The sequence below is a fragment of the Symphalangus syndactylus genome, chromosome 21 (genome assembly GCF_028878055.3).
Source record: "Symphalangus syndactylus isolate Jambi chromosome 21, NHGRI_mSymSyn1-v2.1_pri, whole genome shotgun sequence".
NCBI lineage: Eukaryota > Metazoa > Chordata > Mammalia > Primates > Hylobatidae > Symphalangus > Symphalangus syndactylus.
In genome coordinates, this window is record NC_072443.2 from 19803800 (window position 1) to 19825042 (window position 21243).

The 21243-nt window shown below is 33.5% G+C and overlaps 1 pseudogene; it reads left to right on the plus strand.

Moving 5' to 3' along the window:
- The first annotated feature begins 1542 nt into the window (after positions 1 to 1542).
- LOC129471395 (small ribosomal subunit protein eS1-like) lies at positions 1543 to 2368 on the plus strand (annotated as a pseudogene).
- The last annotated feature ends 18875 nt before the right edge of the window (positions 2369 to 21243 follow it).

Below are 21243 nucleotides of genomic sequence, written 5' to 3' on the forward strand. Positions count from 1 at the left end.
TCCATGAATCGATTCAATTCAGATATTCCTATGGTGTTGTTGGAAAGTACTGGTGAAAGATTTATCCTAATCATAGGCATTCTAGCAACGTTAGAGAAGAATTAAAGTCATAATTAGATACTAGTGTCAGTGAGTTTTTGAAAGCAAGTAATGCACATATAACAATAAAAGTTAGAATATCATGAACCCAGTTATTGAATTAAGCATTTATTTACTTGAACTCAGAATATGGTGCTATAATAAATTGATTATTAGAGAATTTACAGTTTGAAGGAAATATTTTTAAAAGAGTAAAGACCGAAGCTGAGATCCTGGCCCACTGGGATCATTTTCAAGACCTTTATAGTTGAAGACCAAAGTATTTTTTTCAGAGTTCTAGGCATGAGTTGTCATATTCTAGATGTTCTCAAAGAGCTTTCTAGAGTCTACTCAAAATGACCTGTGTATGTTCTGATGGATTGTCATAGTTCTCATCTCTTCACTTTATCTGGCAGGTAAAGAAAGATTTGCTTTGCTTACTTTAGTCCGTTCACTAACAAAATAATTTAGGAATTCAAACTACTTTTCAAATGTATTTGATTTATTTTTATTAGATTATTATTTTAAAAGTATTCTAATAGGATCTGTTTGATTCTTTTAATAACAAAATATCATTTAGAAAAATACATGTATTGGGTTTTTTGTGGGGGTGACTAATGTCTTTGGAACATAGTGGTTTTCTGGAATAATGCAATTTCTAATTTAGAAAAATCAAAACGTATATTACAATGGGATGGTGTCATGTCCTGAATTGTATCATTCCAAAATGTATATGTTGAGGCCCTTACCCTCAGCAACCCAAAATGTGACCCTACTTGGAGATAGGCAGTTTAATGGGGTAGTTAAAGTTAAATGAGATCAGAAAGGTTGACCTTAATCTAGTATGATTGATGTCTTTATTAGAAGAGGAAATTAAGACACACAAAAAATACATCAGGTACACATGCACTCGAAGAAAAAGCCACACGAGGACATAGCGACAAGGCAGCTGTCTGCAAGCCAAAGGCAGAGGCCTCAGGAGAAAGCTAACCTGTCGAAACCTTGGTCTTGAAATTCCAGTTTCCAGCACTGTGAGAAGATAATTTCTGTTGTTTAAACTATTCAATCTGTGGTATTTTGTCAAGGTCACCCCAGCAAACTAATACAGGTGAGTAGGATGGTACAAATGACAAATACCAGTAGTTGAAAGGAGAGAAGGGATTACATGCATTTGATGGCATGTACTCACAACACAAAAGATGTGACAATATTATATGGCTGAAGAATTCTGAATCAGGTTTGGAAGACATAACAGGATTTGGATCCGGTGATTGAGAAGGTATCAGAATTATGAAGAGCTGCCTATGTCATGGTATATGGCTGATCTTTAGTCTGTGGGTGGTAAAAAGCTATAAGACATTTAAAGAAAGAGCTATGTAATCGTGAGTTACAAATAAAAGGTTAAAATGATGAAAGGAAATATTTTATGTTCAGTGTTATAAAAGACATTTTGAGCCTTTTGGCTCTCTGACTAGCATCATGGCGGTTGGCAAGAACAAGTGCCTTACGAAAGGCGGCAAAAAGGGAGTCAAGAAGAAAGTGGTTGATCCATTTTCTAAGAAAGATTGGTATGATGTGAAAGCACCTGCTATGTTCAATATAAGAAATATTGGAAAGACGCTCGTCACCAGGACCCAAGGAAACAAAATTGCATCTGATGGTCTCAAGGGTCGTGTGTTTGAAGTGAGTCTTGCTGATTTGCAGAATGATGAAGTTGCATTTAGAAAATTCAAGCTGATTACTGAAGATGTTCAGGGTAAAAACTGTCTGACTAACTTCCATGGCATGGATCTTACCCGTGACAAAATGTGTTCCATGGTCAAAAAATGGCAGACAATGATGGAAGCTCATGTTGATGTCAAGACTACCGATGGTTACTTGCTTCGGTCTGTTCTGTGTTGGTTTTACTAAAAAACATAGCAATCAGATACGGAAGACCTCTTATGCTCAGCACCAACAGGTCCACCAAATCCGGAAGAAGATGATGGAAATCATGACCCAAGAGGTGCAGACAAATGACTTGAAAGAAGTGGTCAATAAATTGATTCCAGACAGCATTGGAAAAGACATAGAAAAGGTTTGCCAATCTATTTATCCTCTCCATGATGTCTTCGTTACAAAAGTAAAAATGCTGAAGAAGCCCAAGTTTGAATTGGGAAAGCTCATGGAGCTTCATGGTGAAGGCAGTAGTTCTGGAAAAGCCACTGGGGACGAGACAGGTGCTAAAGTTGAACGAGCTGATGGATATGAACCACGAGTCCAAGAATCTGTTTAAAGTTCAGACTTCAAATAGTGGCAAATAAAAAGTGCTATTTGTGAAAAATAAATAAATAAATAAATAAAAGACATTTTGAATTATTAAAAAATTAAAAATATTTAAAAAGAGTTACATGTTATCCTTGTCATTGAGAAATCCAAGAAAAGTAACTATTTTGGGAGAAATATTCTGAATTCAGAAGCAACTTAAAACTATCCTAAAAAATAATTATACATACGTCTAAAAATATGAGTAAGTAAATAGATACATCTGACAAAAAAAGAAAACATTGTGTATGTTTAATCAGATAAGGTAATTAATAACCTTCTTTGATATATTCATTGGCCCAGTCAACCAATGATATAAGTTTTTTTTCTTGTTTGTATTTTTGTTTTAAGTAGTGCTTTCTGAATAGATTTGACTGATTTTTAATGTTTTACAGGAAAGAAAGCCATAAATGGATTCAGGGAATCTATTTGTCATATCTCGTTTGAAGAATGGTGAAGTAAAGGCAGTCCATTAAGAGTTTCAGGTACTTTAGAGATCTTAATTTAAAAAATAAAATCTAGCAAGAACATAAATGCTGCTTATGAAAACTTGCCTGAAACACCAAGATATAAAAGTTAAGTTTAAGTTATTTGGGATATAAAAGTACCTATAACTCTGAGATTTAGGGAAAGAATAAAACAGAAAAAGGACTTTGATAGATGCCCTATAACCCCAGGAGCTTAGATTCTATTTCTTTCTTTATCTCCGTTTAGAAATGTCATGTAATTTGCTGTTACGAGCCAACGAAGCACTACTGAACTAATGTTTAAATATGCCACTGAGCTCTGAGTCTTGCAGGGTTAATTATAGAGAAAATATAGTACTTAAGAGAAAGGTAAAAAAAATTACATACCCGAAATATCCTTTCAGTTTTATGACTCCCAGGATACAGAAATATTTGGTTCCTGGTTTCTAATGGCATCTATGATGTCAAGATTTAGAGTATAGTTACACTCGAAGTAACGTTTATTAAAGAAAGCTGCCAAGAGGAAGGGTATCCAGAAAATTGTTTCACTATGAGAAATCCCTTATGAAAAAAATGGAAAAATCTCTGCATTTATGGAGTGACTGTGATATACAGTGGGGCAGTAGAGTATGATTGGAGCATCATTTAGTTACATTTTTTATTTGTATTGAATTTTGTGATTATAGCCTTTGCAAATATGTCTGTATTATTACCCACAAGGAGGTTTGTATTTGCAGATTGTTTTATGAAGAGACTAGATAAAATGATGGTCACAACAAATTTATTTCAGGGAAAAATGCTTTGAAAACTCATGGAAGCATCTCTTTTGTGATAAGAATTCTGAATAACTATTCTGGGTATTCAGGTTTTCATAAATCTCCGTAAAGACAAATAACTATAACAAGTATCACAAGCATCATGTTTCTAAAGTTTCCAGGAAATAAAAATATGTATTTTTGAATATTTTTATAATGTAATTATTTAAAAACAAGAATGTGCTAAGAAAGAAAGTGAAGGGATTTTTAAAATAAAGAAGCAAGACTTAGATTGCAAAATAAGTGTTTTTTTCTTTCTTTCAGCTTTCCCCTTTAACATTGTAGAAAGGATCATCTCTGCAGCTTGAAAATTGTTTTGTCGAGGTGAATGACATTTTCATGTGAGTGTTTTCCAGGGTCCATTGAAGACTAACTTGTGGTAATATGAGTCAGAATTGTTCTTGGATTAGTTATAAAAGATTATCACATTTCAATAGGACAATATTAATGGGAAATAGCACTTTATCTATTCTGAGTAGGTCCATACACTCGAGAAGATTTTTCCTTGTCCTTAGTTTTGTATTCCTCATCTCACAACTGTCATAGCTGTCACTCTAACTGCCTTTTATATGTGGAAGGTGTGAGGTTCTATTAGATATGATTAGTGTAAGTTCATTGCTTATTTCTGTGTCCAAGCAATTTACTCATTTGAATAATTTAGGTAATACACCTCAGTTAACTTAATTTATACTTAATTATGAAACAATGTTTTGACTAAAACAATATTACGTAACAGGGCCTAAGAAATTCAATAGTTGTTTCCTGGGATTGTGAGGGAAAGAGTGAGGGGCAAATACCCAAAGAAAGACAACTTATGCTCTATCTAAATTACTATTTTTGTGTATTCCAAAGTTATTTTTAATAGCCACATGGATTATATTCTTATATTCTACTAGCCATATATTACTCATTCATGTATTCATTTGTTAATTACTATGCATCCATTCAATGAATATTAACCTACATTCTAGGACTTCACATTAAAATTTTAAAAACATCATAAATCAATTTTTTCAAATCATAAATTCATATACAAACAATTACAGAAATGTGTAACATTTGGATTTTAGAGTTGTTTTTTATTTTGTTGTGAAAAAAGGGTCAATATTTTAAACTGTCTAGATTAAAGTTTTGTGTGTGTGTGTGGCTGCTGTTGTTTTTTCATTTGTAATTTTTATTTCTACTTCAAATGCAAGTATCAGAGACCTTTGTTTCTCTTGAATACCTAGTACTAGAATTGCCCCCCTGTCACAAGCTACTAGAAAATTGGGCAAAATATAAAACAAATTATTGTCAAACATTGAAACACAGACAGCAGAGGACCACTATTCTAAGGGAAAGAAAACAAATTATGAGAGTTTGGCAACTCCCCAGCTTATGTCCTAGGTAGTTTCCCAGATGATAATGCAATTAGGAAACCTACTCAATACACAGTAGTCTTGCTGAGCTGATGAGCCAGAGATGAGAATTTAGGAAGGCTAGTGGCTAGACATTGTGGACAGCAGTAGAAGAGTACAGAAGAGGGAACTACATAGAAAAAGAGCTCCAGAAATCTGCATAAGAGTGTCTTCAAATCTGTTGATGAAATACAAAGGGATTTCATGCATAGAGTGAAATAACATGAGCGCAGAGAAATAGTGTCAGGGAAACTATAAGATGAACATTTCCCAGAGCTCACACAGAAGTGGAAAAGTCCCCACTGAACACCTGAGATTTCGGAAATCAGTAAGGGCATATTTCAAGAGTAGGGTTAACACAATCCTAGAATAAAAGCCTAAAATAATGTTAGACATATAGTACTAAAGATTACAGATAAGCTTTAACAAGATGAAATTAATTTGTAAATAACTAAAATGCTTTATAAAACAAATATTAACATTCTGTAAACAAAGACATGATAAAACAAAATCCACTTACACTTAATAATGTAATATTTACACTGTTTGTAGTTTTAAAAACCAATGCAGTTGTGTAGAAATTGGAATATGTGACTGACAATCAAGAGAAAAGTCATTCATTAGGAACAGACTCAGAAATGTTAGAGATGATGGATTGCAGACAAAGTGTTAACATCTATTGATATGATTTAAATCTCTGTCCCTACACAAATCTCATGTCAAATTGTAATCCTAAGTGTTGAAGGTAAAGCATGGTGGGAGGTGATTGAATTATGGGGAGGGGTCCTTCATAAATGTTTAGCAACATCCCTTTGGTGCTGTTCTCCTGATAGAGTTCTCATAAGATCTGGTCATTTAAAGGTGTGTAGCAACTCACCCCTCTCCCTCTTCTTCCAGCTCCCACCATGTGAAATCACCTGCTTCTGCTTTGCCCTTTGCCATGATTGTAAGTTCTCTGATTCCTCCCAAGAACCTGATGCTGCTATGCCTCTTGGACAGCCTGTGGAACCATGAGCCAATTAAACATCTTTTCCTTAAAAATTACTCAGTCTCAGATATTTCTTTTTAGCAGTGTGAAATGGACTAATGCACCTATTATAAATATTGTCAACACATTCAGGTACTTAAACCACAAACAGTATGTGAAGATGAGCAAAAAATATTTAATAGAATCAAGAAAAAATATTAAGCAGAATCTGAAGTTCAAAAGTTATTGAATAACTTTTACAACAGATTAAACCTAGTACAAAAACATAGATTATTGAATGTGAAGACATAGAACAGGAACTAACTAAACAGACACACAAAGAGAAAAAACCTGCAGAGGAAAAGTGGAGATTCAGTGACCTGTGGGGCAATAAAAATAGTCATCCTACATGAAATTCAAGTTCAAGAAAGTTTGAGTATGCTAAAAACATATTTTAAAAATATGTACAAATTTTTTTTTCAATTTTGATAAAAATGTAAGGAATCTTTAAAAAACCCAAGCAGGAAAAATGTATAAAATTGTATGACACCTGATAATTTAGTTGCTGGAAATTATTGTTAACTTGAATTAAATTTGACCTAGAGCTGCCTCCATACACCTCCATACATAGTGAACTGTAACCTAACTCAATATGTAAACAACTTGTAATCTTACCTAAGAGTATACTCATGAAACAAGTAGTCAAGGCCCAGCCAATTATAGCAAGTGAACCTCAAGCCAATTACAGGCTGAAGTCTGTCAAAAGATGTCCAAATAAGACAAACACTAAACAGCAACCAATAAGGTTATTTCTGAATATCATTACTATTTCTGTGGCTATAAACATAGCCTGCACACTTGGGGAAGGAGCTCTGTGTATCATTTTTGATACTGAGTACTACTTGCTCTGTGAACCTTTTTCCCCTACTCAATTAAGCTCTGTTAAATTTAACTTGTCTAAGACTCATTTTAAACTATTAATAAAGAAATAAATATCAAAGATGACTTGCATATGGGAGAATGATAAAATGACTGGTTTTCTTGTCAAAACCATGGGAATTAGAAGAAAAGAGAGCAAAGTTTTTAAGGTCTTAATGAAAAAAGAATATCAATTTAAATTTTTTTATCTAGCCTAAATATTGTCAAGAGCTAAGTTAAACATCAGATTTGGGGAGGAATATGGAGTAATCAATACTGTTAAACATTGTTGGAGGAAGTGTAAGGTAGTATGGTCACTTGTCATAAACCGAATAGTCTTTGAGATTTTACTGTAATGTGCAAGTTATATTTTATCCTCTTACTGTTTCCTGGACACTAGCAGAAAACATAAGACTCCTGGTTAATATATAAATGAGATTATTACTCATGGCATAACAGGGAACATAAGCTTTATGTTTGTATCAGTTTCCCCTGCCCCAACGTCCTATGAAAGCAACACAGAGCAGTCCATATAGATGGGCCCCGTGAGTTGCATAGCAGTTAAGGGATCACAGGCTTAAGGAACTACATGCTTCTATAACAGGCACTGGGCCTGTTTGACCTCTGGCCCTGAGGAAGACATGATTTTTACACTGGATAGTAAACAAATCTGAAGGGGAATCTATCTTCCAGAACTGTTCACCATACATATGTACAAATAAGAGAGTTTGAAACAATGGCTGTCAATGATTTTGCTGGTAAGAAATACATAAATATGAGAAACTTGAGAATTCTGTTAGACACTACTTTGGAATATCATTCAGTTTTTTTAAATATAAATTTAAATGTGAAACTACTGTATGATCCAGCAATTCCAACTATGTATTTATCTAAGAGAAATAAAAATATGTGTTCACAAAAAGACTTTCATCAGAATGTTCATTGCAAAATAATAAATATTTATAGCTCAATATAATAATATATTATTAGAAATTGGCTTGACTTTTATTTTGTGAAGTGATAGAAAAGAAACCAATGCAGTAATAAATTGCTGCAAAATAGTACGTATTTGTAGCTCAATAATAAATTGAACAACCTAATTAAAAAGTGGACAAAAACGAAAGACAAATAGCCAATTAGCACATGAAAAGATGCTCTAAATCATTAGTTGTTAGGAAATTACAAGCTAAAACAACCGTGAGTTACTACCAAATACCCAACAGAATAGTGAAAATTGAAAATGTTTAAAATAGTAAGAATGTCAAGTGCTTTTAAGAATGGTAAGCACCGGAACCTTCACACATTGCTAGTGGGAATATAGATTCATACAATCTCTTTGGGAAAGAGTTTTGCAGTTTCTTATAACATCAAATATGTACTCATCATACTTTTGTCCTTCTATCTGTTGCTGTATCATGTTCAGGTTGAAGCCAGGAAGAAGAGGAAAAGGTACAGGATCAATCAGGATTTTCATTTTTTTTTTTTTTTTTTTTTTAACTAGGAAGAAACGTCATGTAAAAAGAAAGTTTCTGCTTATCATACCTGTTTATTCAGAATTGTGCAATGAGGTCTGCCCTTATCAAGTAGAGAAGCTTGGAAAGTCAATATTCTGCTACTATAGTGGAGGAGAAAATGGTTTGGGCATTGGTGATCAAAAGCCAAAGCCGTGAGATCATGGGAAAATATTTTTTGCATTCAAAAGCATAAAGAAACTTACTTAAAACTTGTTTCCATAACATTAACTAGAAGTATCAGGATTTCTAAGGGAAATTCATCTGGCTGGAAGAAATTTCTATTTATGTATATGTTAGGAATTGTTTGCTGTGGGTGGTTTCTTTTTCATTATTTCGCAGAAAAAAAATCAAGCCAGTTTCTACTTACCATTTTGTTAACAAGTTTTTAATAATCACTTTATTTTCAACTGGCCGTAAATATAATAGTTTTATGAATATATTTCAAATTCAATTATGTTAAAATATACCATTTTACATTCTTAGAGCTTACAGCAGTTTTGAACTACATAATATAAAGACGAAATGAATTGTATGTATATAACAAAAACACAGCTAATGTTCTTATCAGCTACCATTCTGACCGTTTCATGCAATTTTAAAATTATTGAAAAAAATGCTATAATAAGTCTATAAATGGATGAATTGATATAGTTTGCATATAAAGAAAAGCAGACTATTACCATGCAAGTAAAAATGAATGAATTTAATTATGTAGTTTCCAGTCTTTCTTCTAATAGAGCAGTTGCTCTCATACTCATCAGCCCTATGATAAGGTCCACAATAAGAAAAAATGGTATATTCTATTGCTTGCCTTCTCTGGTTAGATCGTTTGTCCTAATTACTCAACAAAAGAATCTTGTCCTTCTTTTCATTCATAATCTATTAATATGGAATTACCTGCTCTTCTCAATATATGCCACATCTTATGAACATTCTTACTTTAATGTCTCCATTTTCTTTCTTCTTCATTTAGATAATTCCTAGTTAGCTGTATAAGTTGACTTCAATAACTACTTCCTCTAGGAAGCTTTTACTAACCAATAACCTGTGTTTTGTGTCTGTCTCATAGTCCCCTTTAGCCCCTGCATTGATCTTCTTCTATTGTTTTATTACATTTCTTATTTTTTGCCTTTCTCAATCATTAATCTGTAATTTCCTTGTAGGCATGCACTCTTTCCTTTATATCTGTTTCTCTAGGATTTAAGGTAGCACCTAAAATATCTTACCAACACAATCAATATTTATTGAAGAGAAGGACTCTTAACTTTATATCTTGATTTGTGAGTTGACTAAGTTCAATAACAATTTATGATTTCTCCAGCTACCATCACGTGCATATTATTGGTTAAGTAAAGTAAAACTTAGGATTCTCATTAAAACTTGGTAAATCAAAATGAGCACATGAGAAAGGAATTTGATCGCAGTGCTAAAGAAGGATCGATGTTATAGAAATCATCGGTACTCTCACCAACACAGAGACTAGAAAATGTACTGTCACTCAGCTAAATGTGTTAGACACTGTCAAATTAGAATTATAAGAAACTAAAGATGCATACGAACTATTTCCACAAAGTTCAGACCTAAAGCTGAAAATGTTACATTACTCAGAAATACATTCAATGGTTTTTCCTTGCTCTTAACATAGCAACACCATCATTTCTCCATTCTTTTTCTCTTTATCTAGGATTTTTGGTTTAACTTTCCTCTTTTATTAAGATCTTCATATATGCTTTGTCAGCTTAATTATTTACAGTTTCAATATCAATTTGTCATGTTTTCTTCTAAAAAATCATAATTCTGCCAACATGGTCAAACCCTGTCTCTACTAAAAATACAAAAATTAGCCAGGCATGGTGGCACATGCCTGTAATCCCAGCTACTTGGGAGGCTGAGGCAGGAGAATTGCTTGAGCTGGGGAGGCAGAGGTTGCAGTGAGCCGAGACCGTGCCACTGCACTCCAGCCTAGGCGACAGAGCAAGACTCTGTCTCAAGAAAAAAAAAAAAATCATAATTCTTACTACCTATAATAAAACCTTCTGATCCTTCTTGAGTATTGTAATAAATATAACAGTTGTGTTTTTAAGATTAATAGTATCTCTAGAGAGGAAATTAGAGATGTCTTTCCCTCCCCAGAAGAGAATTGTGAAACAGGATGGTAGAAAACAGCAAAACAAAAATATTGTATCACTAGACTGAAAGAAATACCTTGTACTCTTCCACTGTGTGTCAACTTTAATCTTTATAAAATCATGAGAAAGATTACAAAATTAGTGGCGAACATGAAAATTAACCTGAAAATTTATCACAAAATGGAACAACTTTAATTTGCAATTCTTTTTGTCCTTTCATTTTTTCTCTTCCATTTCTCACTTTACTTTGGGCTATTTTACTATGCTAACCTATGTTAAACTATGCTCAATACAGGAGAAAATAGACGAATGTAATTGTTTTCAAACTGATGCTTTGATTCAAGAAAAAAGATTACTGATAACTGGCATCAAGCTGAAATTAAAGAGAGAAAAATGTCTACATTTTTGTACTCTCTATTTCTGTCTTCACACACACATACACAAATAGTTATTCATCCATATACATATATACACATAGCTGTTTATAAATATACACATATGGATATATGTATGCCTATATGATCATTCATCTAACATCCAAGTATTTATCATTCATGCAGCTAACATATTTTTATCAATTTATGTTTTGCAAATGGAAATTGGCAAAGAACAGAAATAAAGGAAATCACATAAGATTAAAATTCTTGCTGATTTTGGATAATAAGCACTAGTGAAAGAGAAGAGGAACTTAGAATTTTAAATAATGTTTGGCATAGACATGACTTTTATTTATGGATGAGAAAAGTAGACATAGACAAATAAATCATATGTATATTTTAAGGCTTTATAAGGTTTAAGGACAAGAGTGATGGAGAAATTTGTCCATAACAATACGCATGTTTTGTTTATGTAAGAGGTGAAATTTTTATTGTAATACTTGGTGCATAACACTCCAAAAAACAGATTTTTGAGATGTTTGTCTTCAAAATGAAAACAAATTGGTAGTGAAAATTTAACATGGAAAGAAATTAACTTTTATCTTTAATTGACTAATATAGGTCATAAATACAACTATAAGCTATTTTGAATTCTGTCATGAAAATATTAAATTTTAAAAAGCATATTTATAACTTTATTTATCAAAACTCAAATCAAAATTGAACTGTACTTTAACTTGTAAAAGAACTTCATAATGAAATCACTTGTTTTACTGTTTGCCATTTTATTTTCCAAAGTCTCTTGGCAATATATTTTGATAGCTATATGGGCCATTTTTTAAATTCACATTCGACCTTTGTAGCATAATCATATAGCATATTATTTTGCAATAAATTTAATAAATTTATTAATTTTTAAAGGACATTTCCTGTAGGATTATCATTTCAAGTTTCTTATGTTTATTTCCTCAAGCACTTGCCATGCTGAGGGATGTCTGTCTCAGCCGAAGGGCAGAGAGAAGGCCTCTTCCCAAGGAGAGATCAAAACCATTGAGGATAGGGAGTTTTGCTTTTTTGATTCCAGCTTTATTATTAGAAACTAGAACATTTGAGAAACAGTAAGCATTGGTTCACCATGTGTTAATTGAACAAATTAATTAATGAACGCATAATTAGCTAATGAGTCCTTATCAATGTGTAATTTTAAATGAATTATTATTTTTGATAAATCCTCACTTGGAAACAGCTTTGCAGAGGTTTTGATACCTCTGCCCAGCATAGTGTCCTAAAATTTCAAATATTTGCAATATCACTTTGAAATTAATTTGCATTCTATTATCTTATATGAACAAATTCAAAACAAAGAAAGTATTTAAGATATGGAGGAAAAACGAAACACTGAATGATGAAGAATATTGGGGTGTAAAGTTAATTGGCAGAGATGCAACTTTGTGGGAAATGAGGAGAGATGTCTGAGAGAGAACTGTTGAGTGATCAGTCCTTTGGTGAGTATTTTTGTGCTTTGACAACTGTACTTTCACATGCAGAACAGTAACTGGATATTTTTACTAATGAGTACTCTGTGTGTCCATGCCTGTACACCAAGTTCCACATGTGTTTATATATGTATACATTTGTATGTATATGTATACATATATATGAGCTACTACCCTGGAATGTAGAATATTTGTCTGTATCTCGTATATCCAGGCACAGATACCTTTTAAAAACACATGATACTGAAGTACTTGTGGCCTCATTTATAGTTGGATCATTGCACCAGTTCAGTACTCTTCCTCACAATGGGCCCAGAGATGAACACATGGAACAGATGTGCTCTTCTACCAAGTAATTGCAACTTAATTGAAGTATCATATTAGAACTTGGGTGGCTTGTAGTTTTTGTGTTCATATTTATTTAATTTTTAAGAAGATGTGCTTTTAAGAAAGACTGTTTATAGCAAAATTTAGATTTCTTTTACAAATGCCTAATTGTTTGTTTTGGTCAATTGTTTGTTTGTATGTTTGCTTTACAGGATTGTTCACAGATTGCATTTCTCCCAAAATGACTATAATTTTAGATGTTCAACACATTCCTAACACCATCACCATCCATATTTCTGCTGAGCATCTTATTCTTTGAGATTCTAGCATCTCAGCAGTCACTCAAATGTTGCAACATTCCATTAAAGATAAATTATGTCTAAAAGGAACAAGTATTCTCTCAGGATTTGACCTCTAAACAAGTGCCATTCGATAGAATTTTCTGCAACTGTGGGAATGTTCTATAATCTGAGCTGCCCAGTATATTAGCTACTAACCACATGTCGCTGTTGTTCATTTGAAATGTGGCTAGTGATACTGAAAAAATAATGTCTTTAATTTTAAATGTAATAAATACAACCAATTAAAAATTTTACAACTCTCTTATTTATTTTAATATTCGAGGTGTACAATGTTATGATAAGATACATATACATTGTGTAATGATTATCATAATCAAATTAAAAAAACACATCTATCATTAAATATGCTGTACATTAGATCCCAGAACTTGTTCAACTTAAAACTGAAAGTTTGTACCATTTGATTAACACCTCTTCAGTTCCCCCACCCCTACCCTCTAGCCCTTGGCAACCACCATTCTATTCTGTCTTCTGTGTTCGACTTATTAATATACCACATATGAGATCATGCAATATTTGTCTTTCTGTGTCTAGCTTACTTCACTTAGCATAATGTCCTACAGGTTCACCTGTGTTGTAAAAATGCAGGATCTCCTTCTTTTTAATGGTGGAATAATTTCCATTGTATAAACCACCATTTCTTTACTCATTCATTTGTCCATAAACACTTAGGTTGTCTCCATATCTTGGCTATTGTGAATGGTGCTTCAGTGAACATGAGGGTGCAGATAACTCTTAGACACACTGATTTCTCTACCTTTGTATGCTCAGAAGTGAGATTGCTTGATCATGTGGTAGCTCTATTTCTTAATTTTTTGAGGAACCTCCATACTCTTTCCCATAATAGCTACCTCAATTTAGATTTCCATCAGTAGTGTACAAGGGTTTCCTTTTCTCCACACTGTTACCAACACTTGCTATCTCTTGCCTTTTTGATAATAGTCATTCTAACAGGTCTGAGGTGATAACTCATTTGATTTGTATTTCTCTGATAATTAGTGATGATGAGCACCTTTTCATATATTGTTTGGCCATTTATATGTCTTCTTTGAAAAGATTCAATTCAGGTCCTCTACCCATTTTTAATCAGGTTATATATGTGTATGTGTTTTTTTTTGTTTTTGTTTGTTTTGCTATTGAGTAGTGTGAGTGCCTATATATTTTGTATATTAACCCAGATTAATTAGATATGTAGTTTGAAAATATTTTATTTCATTGCATTGATTACCTTTTCATTTTGCAGTTTCCTTTGGTATGCAGAAGCTTTTTAATTTGATGTAATTCCACTTGTTTATTTTTTATTTTGTTGACTGTGCTTTGATGTCACACCCAAACAAAGCATTGCCAAGACCAATGTCAAAGAGCCTTTTGCTTTCTTCTAAGAGTTCGACAGTTTGAGATCTTACATTTTAGTCTTTCATCTATTTCAAGTCAATTTTTATGTATGGGATAAGACAAGGGTCCAATTTTATTTATTTTCATGTGGATGTTCATTTTTTTCCAGTGCATTTATTGAAGAGATTTTCCTTTAGTCATTGTTTATTCTTGGCACCATGGTCAAAGATTAATTGACCATATATGTGTAGGTTTATTTCTGGGCTTTCTATTCTGTTCCATTGGTCTGTGTCTGTTTATATGCCAACTGCAAACTGTTTTGATGTTACTACAGCTTTGTGATATAGTTTGATATCATGGAGGGTTATTCCTCCAGAATTTTTTTCTCTCAAGATTGCTTTGGCTTTTTTGGGATTTTTGCAGTTTCATACAAATTTTAGGATTGTGTGTGTGTGTGTGTGTGTGTGTGTGTGTGAAATTCCTTTGGAATTTTGATAGGGATTACACTGATTTTGCAGATCACTTTAGATATTATGGGCCTTTAAAAAATACTCATTAATACACATTTAAGTCTGTGTAGTCACATGTGTCTTATAGATCCATATAGGACAGCACAGTATTCTCCAAATCTCTCTCTCTTATATAAATATATAGTAGGGCCAGGAACAAAAATAATGGCTAATTTATGTTTCATTCCTTCATTTTGATTGGGACAGGGGCACAGAAATTCTAGGCAGAAAAGGGCGGTTTCTGACAAAACTCTACCTTCAAGGCAAAAAGCCTGAAACCCACAACCCAAAGTGAGAACTTCTCTCCCTGTTTCCCAGCTATAGTGTTACCTTTTCCTAAACTACCCATGCCCCCTGTTTCTCTCCATCCTGTGTCTATAAAGACCCCAGACTCAGCCAGCAGAGAGAAGAAGTAGCTGGATGTCAGGGACAATGGCTGCATGTGGGAGACAAGCAGCTTGACTTCAGAGGTACAGCTTGATGGCATAACTTTGGAGAAGAATTCAGCTAGAGATGGCCAGACTTCAGGGGAAGATTACCTGTCCCCTGTCCCCTTTTCAGTTCCCCTTCTTGTTGAGAGCTGCTTTCATCAGCAATAAAATCCCCCTCATTTACCACCTCTAATTCGCTCATACAACCTCATTTTTTTCTGTGTACTAGACAACATCTCAGGAGACACAAGTAAATATACAAAAGGCTATCACACTGGTCCTTTGCCCTTGCTGGTAGAGGGCAGCTGCCGTAGGTGGAAAGGAATATGGCCCACTGAGCTGTTAACATTTAAGCTGTCCACGGATGGCAGAGCTATAAGAGCCCTGTAACACACCTGCTGGGGCTTTGTGGGTGGCAGCCACCCCCACCTAGATGCTTCTGCAGGGCCTGCATGGAGGTTGCTCCTGCCAGCACCCAAAAACACTCACTTGGGCACCTGCACCCACTCACCTGCATGCTCCCTCCCACGAGGGGTGAAGTGCAGCAGGTCCGAGTGAGTGGAGTTTGATTCTTCCAGTGCCTATGTGGAGGCCGTTTCCAGCACTTGTGCTCTCCAGTTCCTGCCTCATTCACTCACATGATCCTTCCCACGAGGAGTTGAGAGTGGCAGGCTGAGTAAACTAGGCACCTCTGTCACAAGACCCGCAAAAGTGTAAGGGAAATATTATGCTTCAATCTGACCTATCATTCAATATCAGTCCTTATTGTGTGCTCACTATTTTCCAGGTAATGCACTATCTGAGGGTAATCAGTCATGAAGACATAGGTTATGCCAAGAAGCTTATGCCATATTCCTGTAGTAAGGAGTAGTATCCGAAACTCTCAAACACATCCTCTGCATAAGTAAAAATGCTTATAGGAAAAATGCCATCAAAGACAAAGGTGTGTGCATGTGTATATTTTATTGTGTGTTTAAAAGTGGGTATATCTGTATATATGTCTGTAAGTTTTTGAGTCATTGGCTAGGTTTCCTGGAAGATGACTTTAAGAGGGAGATTTGTGTATAGAAAATTTAATGGGAAGTTTCTTGAGATTGGACAGAGAAAAAAATTAAATTGAAATAGAGTCACAGAAAATACCTCAATTGATCTTACAAGTTTCTCTGGAGCACAGAATTATTGGATCTCAGATGAAGTAGGGTGTCATCAAACAGCTATTGAATTAGGACATTTTCTTGAGAGATTCAGCACACCACCCAGAGCTGCCAACCCTTTGAGAAGCTGTCATGCACTGCCTGTGAGACTGAGAGGTAGGGAAAGAAAGAGAAATATTAGAGGAGGAAAGTTAAAGCAGAAAAATGATCACTCTTTTTCTTGACATTTTTTGTTACATTAATCATCTGGAATTGAGGAGTATGTGAATAATTTAATATTCTTGGCTATATTGCATTAAAAGTTCTTCAATTGTATAACCATTTTAATGATTTTGAAAATCATAGTTCTCTTTTTAATGAATGTTACGAGATTTTTCACAGAAAATGACTATCTGTAAAAAGTTCTATAATTTTAAGAGTATCTGAAAACCATGAACTCCATGAAATCATGATATTTTAGTTTTGGTTACTTTCAGACTAGCCAATTTTCAGATTCAGTTCCCTGAGAGTAGAAACCTGTCTGGTTTGTTTCTATGTCCTCAGTGTCTAAACAGAGTAGATTTGAAACAAAAAGTAGTTGAACAAATTAATACACAAAGCTCTTCTTTATGTCTGTGGAAAAGTTGTCATAATTTCTGCCACATAAGGAAGTGTTTCTGAAGAAGTGAATTTCTCTTCCTTTGTTTCTGTCCCCTTCCACTCATCCTCGGTAAAGTACACGTCTGATCGTGAAACTCTCTCTAATACCTGCCATCACTATGAAGATAAAGTTAAAAATCCCTTTTTAATTCATGATATGCCCTTCATAGACTTGCTAAGGATTCTCCAATATCTATTACGCAACTTGCACCCAACCATACTTCACTACTTACTATATCATGCTTGTTCATACCTCTATATCTCAGTATTCATTCTCTTTTGCTTTCAATCACTTTTCCAAAAGCTCCATCTGATAAATTATTATTTACCCCTTAAGAATTAGCACAAACTAATGTCACTCAGAGTTGATTTTCGTAATACCTTACAACTAGAGTGAATTCATCCCTCTTATTACTCCTTGATTTTTTTTTCCATTTTTATGGACATCTCACACTTTCTGTGCTCTCCTTGAGTGATGGGATCTGCAACCCTGGTAAATACACTTGCCATACTCTATTGTTACTAGCGTTTTGAATGTGGCTAAGGTCTTTCCAATGAGATGCATTCAGAAGAGACTTAGAAAGTGAAAGAAAAGCAGAGGCTTTCTTCTTGCAGCTGTGATCGATAATGAGTAAAGTTTAGCTAACTTGAGTTTGCAATAACCAGATTTCATCTTTTACCCAGTGGCTGCTCTGAGGCTGTGGGATGGCTTTGTCATCAGTAGTCCCTAACTACTTCTTGACCTCTGAGAGGAAAATGTAATAGCTTGACCTTAGCATCTACAAGCCATTCTCTGGGTTCTACTTTCTCAGCCCTTCTAATAATGCTGTAAGACCTTGTTCCCTGAATTAGCTATTTTTCTTCATGAAATAACTTTAGTGAGCATATTCCCTCCACTATACCCCGAAAAACTGATTTAGTTGGCCTCCGTGATGAACTTTTGGATCAAGAACTTATAAAGACACTGAAAGGATGAGTATTTCCAGTATAGTATGTAGTTTTTTTTTTGTTTTACCTTCTTTAAAGTAAGAAGTAAAATGTAATAGCATTTCAGGGTGACAAATGAGAATGCTCCTAAGTACAACAGTATTTTATTACAAATCCAACTCTTCTGGGGCTTAAAAAAACTTTGAATCTTCCTTTGGATAAGACAAAATAATATAACCTAGAGAATGCATGTAAACTTTAAGACAGTTTGAAGCACTGTAAAAATTAGTCCACACAATACATATACCAATGTTAATACATAAAGTTATTTGCTTAATCATGTTGGTGAAAGTTGCGTGTAAAAAATATAGATTTATAATAGCCTTACTAATGTTATATAGCCAGATATATATTATTATATTAAAAGGTGATTGTTTTCATTAAATGTGGCAATTTACAAATCAAATAATTCATTGTTATGGTAGTTTATATCCTATATTTTTCTAGTATATTTCAAATAAAATTTGAATAATCAAAACAAAAATTTGCACATAACTCCTGGAATACAAATAAAATATACAGTAAATAGTACCCATACTATACTCAGTCTTGCAATAAAATAAATATTATAATGAAATAAAATAAATATCAATAAGGATAATAAGATACTTTTGGCAATAACTAGGTTTGATGATTTATTCATCTGAACCTCTTAACTTATTCTTTAAAGGCAATAGTTCTATCAGCACCTTAATAAATATATATCAAACTTCACTTACCTTACAGTTTGCTTTAATGAGGCTTATTACCTAGGTTTCAATAATCATTATAAGATATTGTTATCTGTCAATCTAACAAGTGGCAGAACGGAGTTACTCAGAAACAAACAGGAAGTCATTCCTCTCTGCTTAGATAGAGTACTTCTTATTTTTCAAAATCATATTTCAGCACACAGTAATGTAATCATCATGCTGAGACTGTCGGTAATAACCCTCACTACTCAAGTGGATTCTTCGAACAGCTGCTCTGACACAATTCTAAATCCCATTCCTCTGAAGGATAACAAATAATGACTACGACTATAGAAACATTTGAAATCTTAATGTGATACCTTATGAAGACATTTACATGGCACCAGCAGTGTGCCAACACAGATTGCCCATTTCCTTACAACAGGCACTGTCTTTGAATCTGATGGAAGCATCAAAGACATCATGTATACTTTCTATATGAAACAAAAAAATCTGAAATTTTGAACATATAGAATAAGAAAAATTCAGAACATTTCTCTATGCAATATATTTGATATTAACAAAATCCATCTTTGTATCTAAAAATTAAATTCTTCATGCCACAGTGTTTCTGACTTAAACCATGTTATGAAATAATAAAAATTGTTAAAATCTAAATAATTAAGTTTTATGGAAATTATTTTAAAACTAGTTAACATTTCTTACGATTATTCAAGGCCTAAATTATTAGAACTATTCATCTTTGCAAGAAAGAACACATGTTCGTAGACTGAAAGGTCTGACCAAAATTTAAGAGGGGGAGAGAAAGAAAATATTGAAGGGTACGTGTTTATGTAAAAATATGTATTGATGTAGAAAGTACTTTATGCCAAAATATAAACATGGTAGAAGATGATTTTAGCTTTCCACACAATCAATGAAAATAATATTTTATGTTGGTTGGATTTAATCTGATCACACTGTACCTTTGTTTAATGATTATAAATTATTGCAAACATATACAATTAGGGGACAATTCTTTCAATGTTAACCAAAATACTTGGTTTAGTAACTATTATGTTTTTCTACTATTTGTGTATTATACTATGCTTGTCCAGATTTGTATCAACTTTATACTAAGAATTTTTTGGTTAATTTTCTTTTTCTCTTTTAGCAAACTTTGAGAATAAGAAAGTTACAGTATTTTCTTGAAGCTTTATAAAGCCCTTGCATATGAAGCCTTTTTCCAAAAGAGAGTATTATTAGATAAATTTTAATATTTAAATCATATTTTAAACTTTATTGAGTCATTGTTATACCATTAAATATCTAGATATTTATTAATGTAAAATAAATGTTTCAACTTAAATTTTTATGTATCATTTCTTTCTAAAGTTCTACTTCAAACCTGAATAGTCAAGGCAACTATGAGCAAAAAAAAAAAAAAAAAAAACCAATGCTCAAGGCCTAACACTGTATGATTTTGAAGTATATTACAAAGCTATATTAATTTAAACAGCACATTACTAGCATTAAAATAGATACTTTGAACAATGACACAGAATAGAGAGCCCAGAAATGAACCCACACATGAAAGTAAATTGGCTTTTAACAAAGTTACCAAGAATAAACAATGGGAAAACAATAATTTCTTTAACAAATAGTGTTGGGAAAACTGGATATCCACATGCAAAACTGGATATCCACATGCAAATGAATGAAACTTGAGCTAAAGCTCAAGTTTTACACCATTTACAATAATCCACTCATTATGGCTTAAAGACTTAAACATAAGACCAGAAACTGTAACACTACTAAAAGAAAACATGGGGGAAAACTACATGACTTTGGTATGAACAGTAATTTCTTAATTTGGCCACAAAAGCACAGGCAACAAAAGTAAAAATAGACAAATAGGATTACATCAAATCAAAAAGCTTCACCACAGCAAAGGAAATAATCAACATTGTGAAGAGACAATCTATGGAGTGACAGAAATTGGAGGCGTACCTCAAAGAGATTATAAATCAAGCTCCAGATAACCACAGTACAGTAAATATTGCAATAAAGCAAGTCACATAAACTTTTGGGTTTCCTGGTATACCTAAAAGTTATGTTTAAACTATACTGTAGTCTACTAAGTGTGCAATAGCATTATGTCTAAAAACATAATATACATACCTTAACTAAAAATACTTTACTGTGGGCCAGGCACAGTGGTTCACGCCTGTAAACCCAGCACTTTGGGAGGCTGAGGCAGGAGGATTGCTTGAGGTCAAGAGTTAGAGACCAGCCTGGCAAACGTGGAGAAACCCAGTCTCTACTAAAAATACAGAAATTAGCTGGGTGTGCCATACCTGTCATTC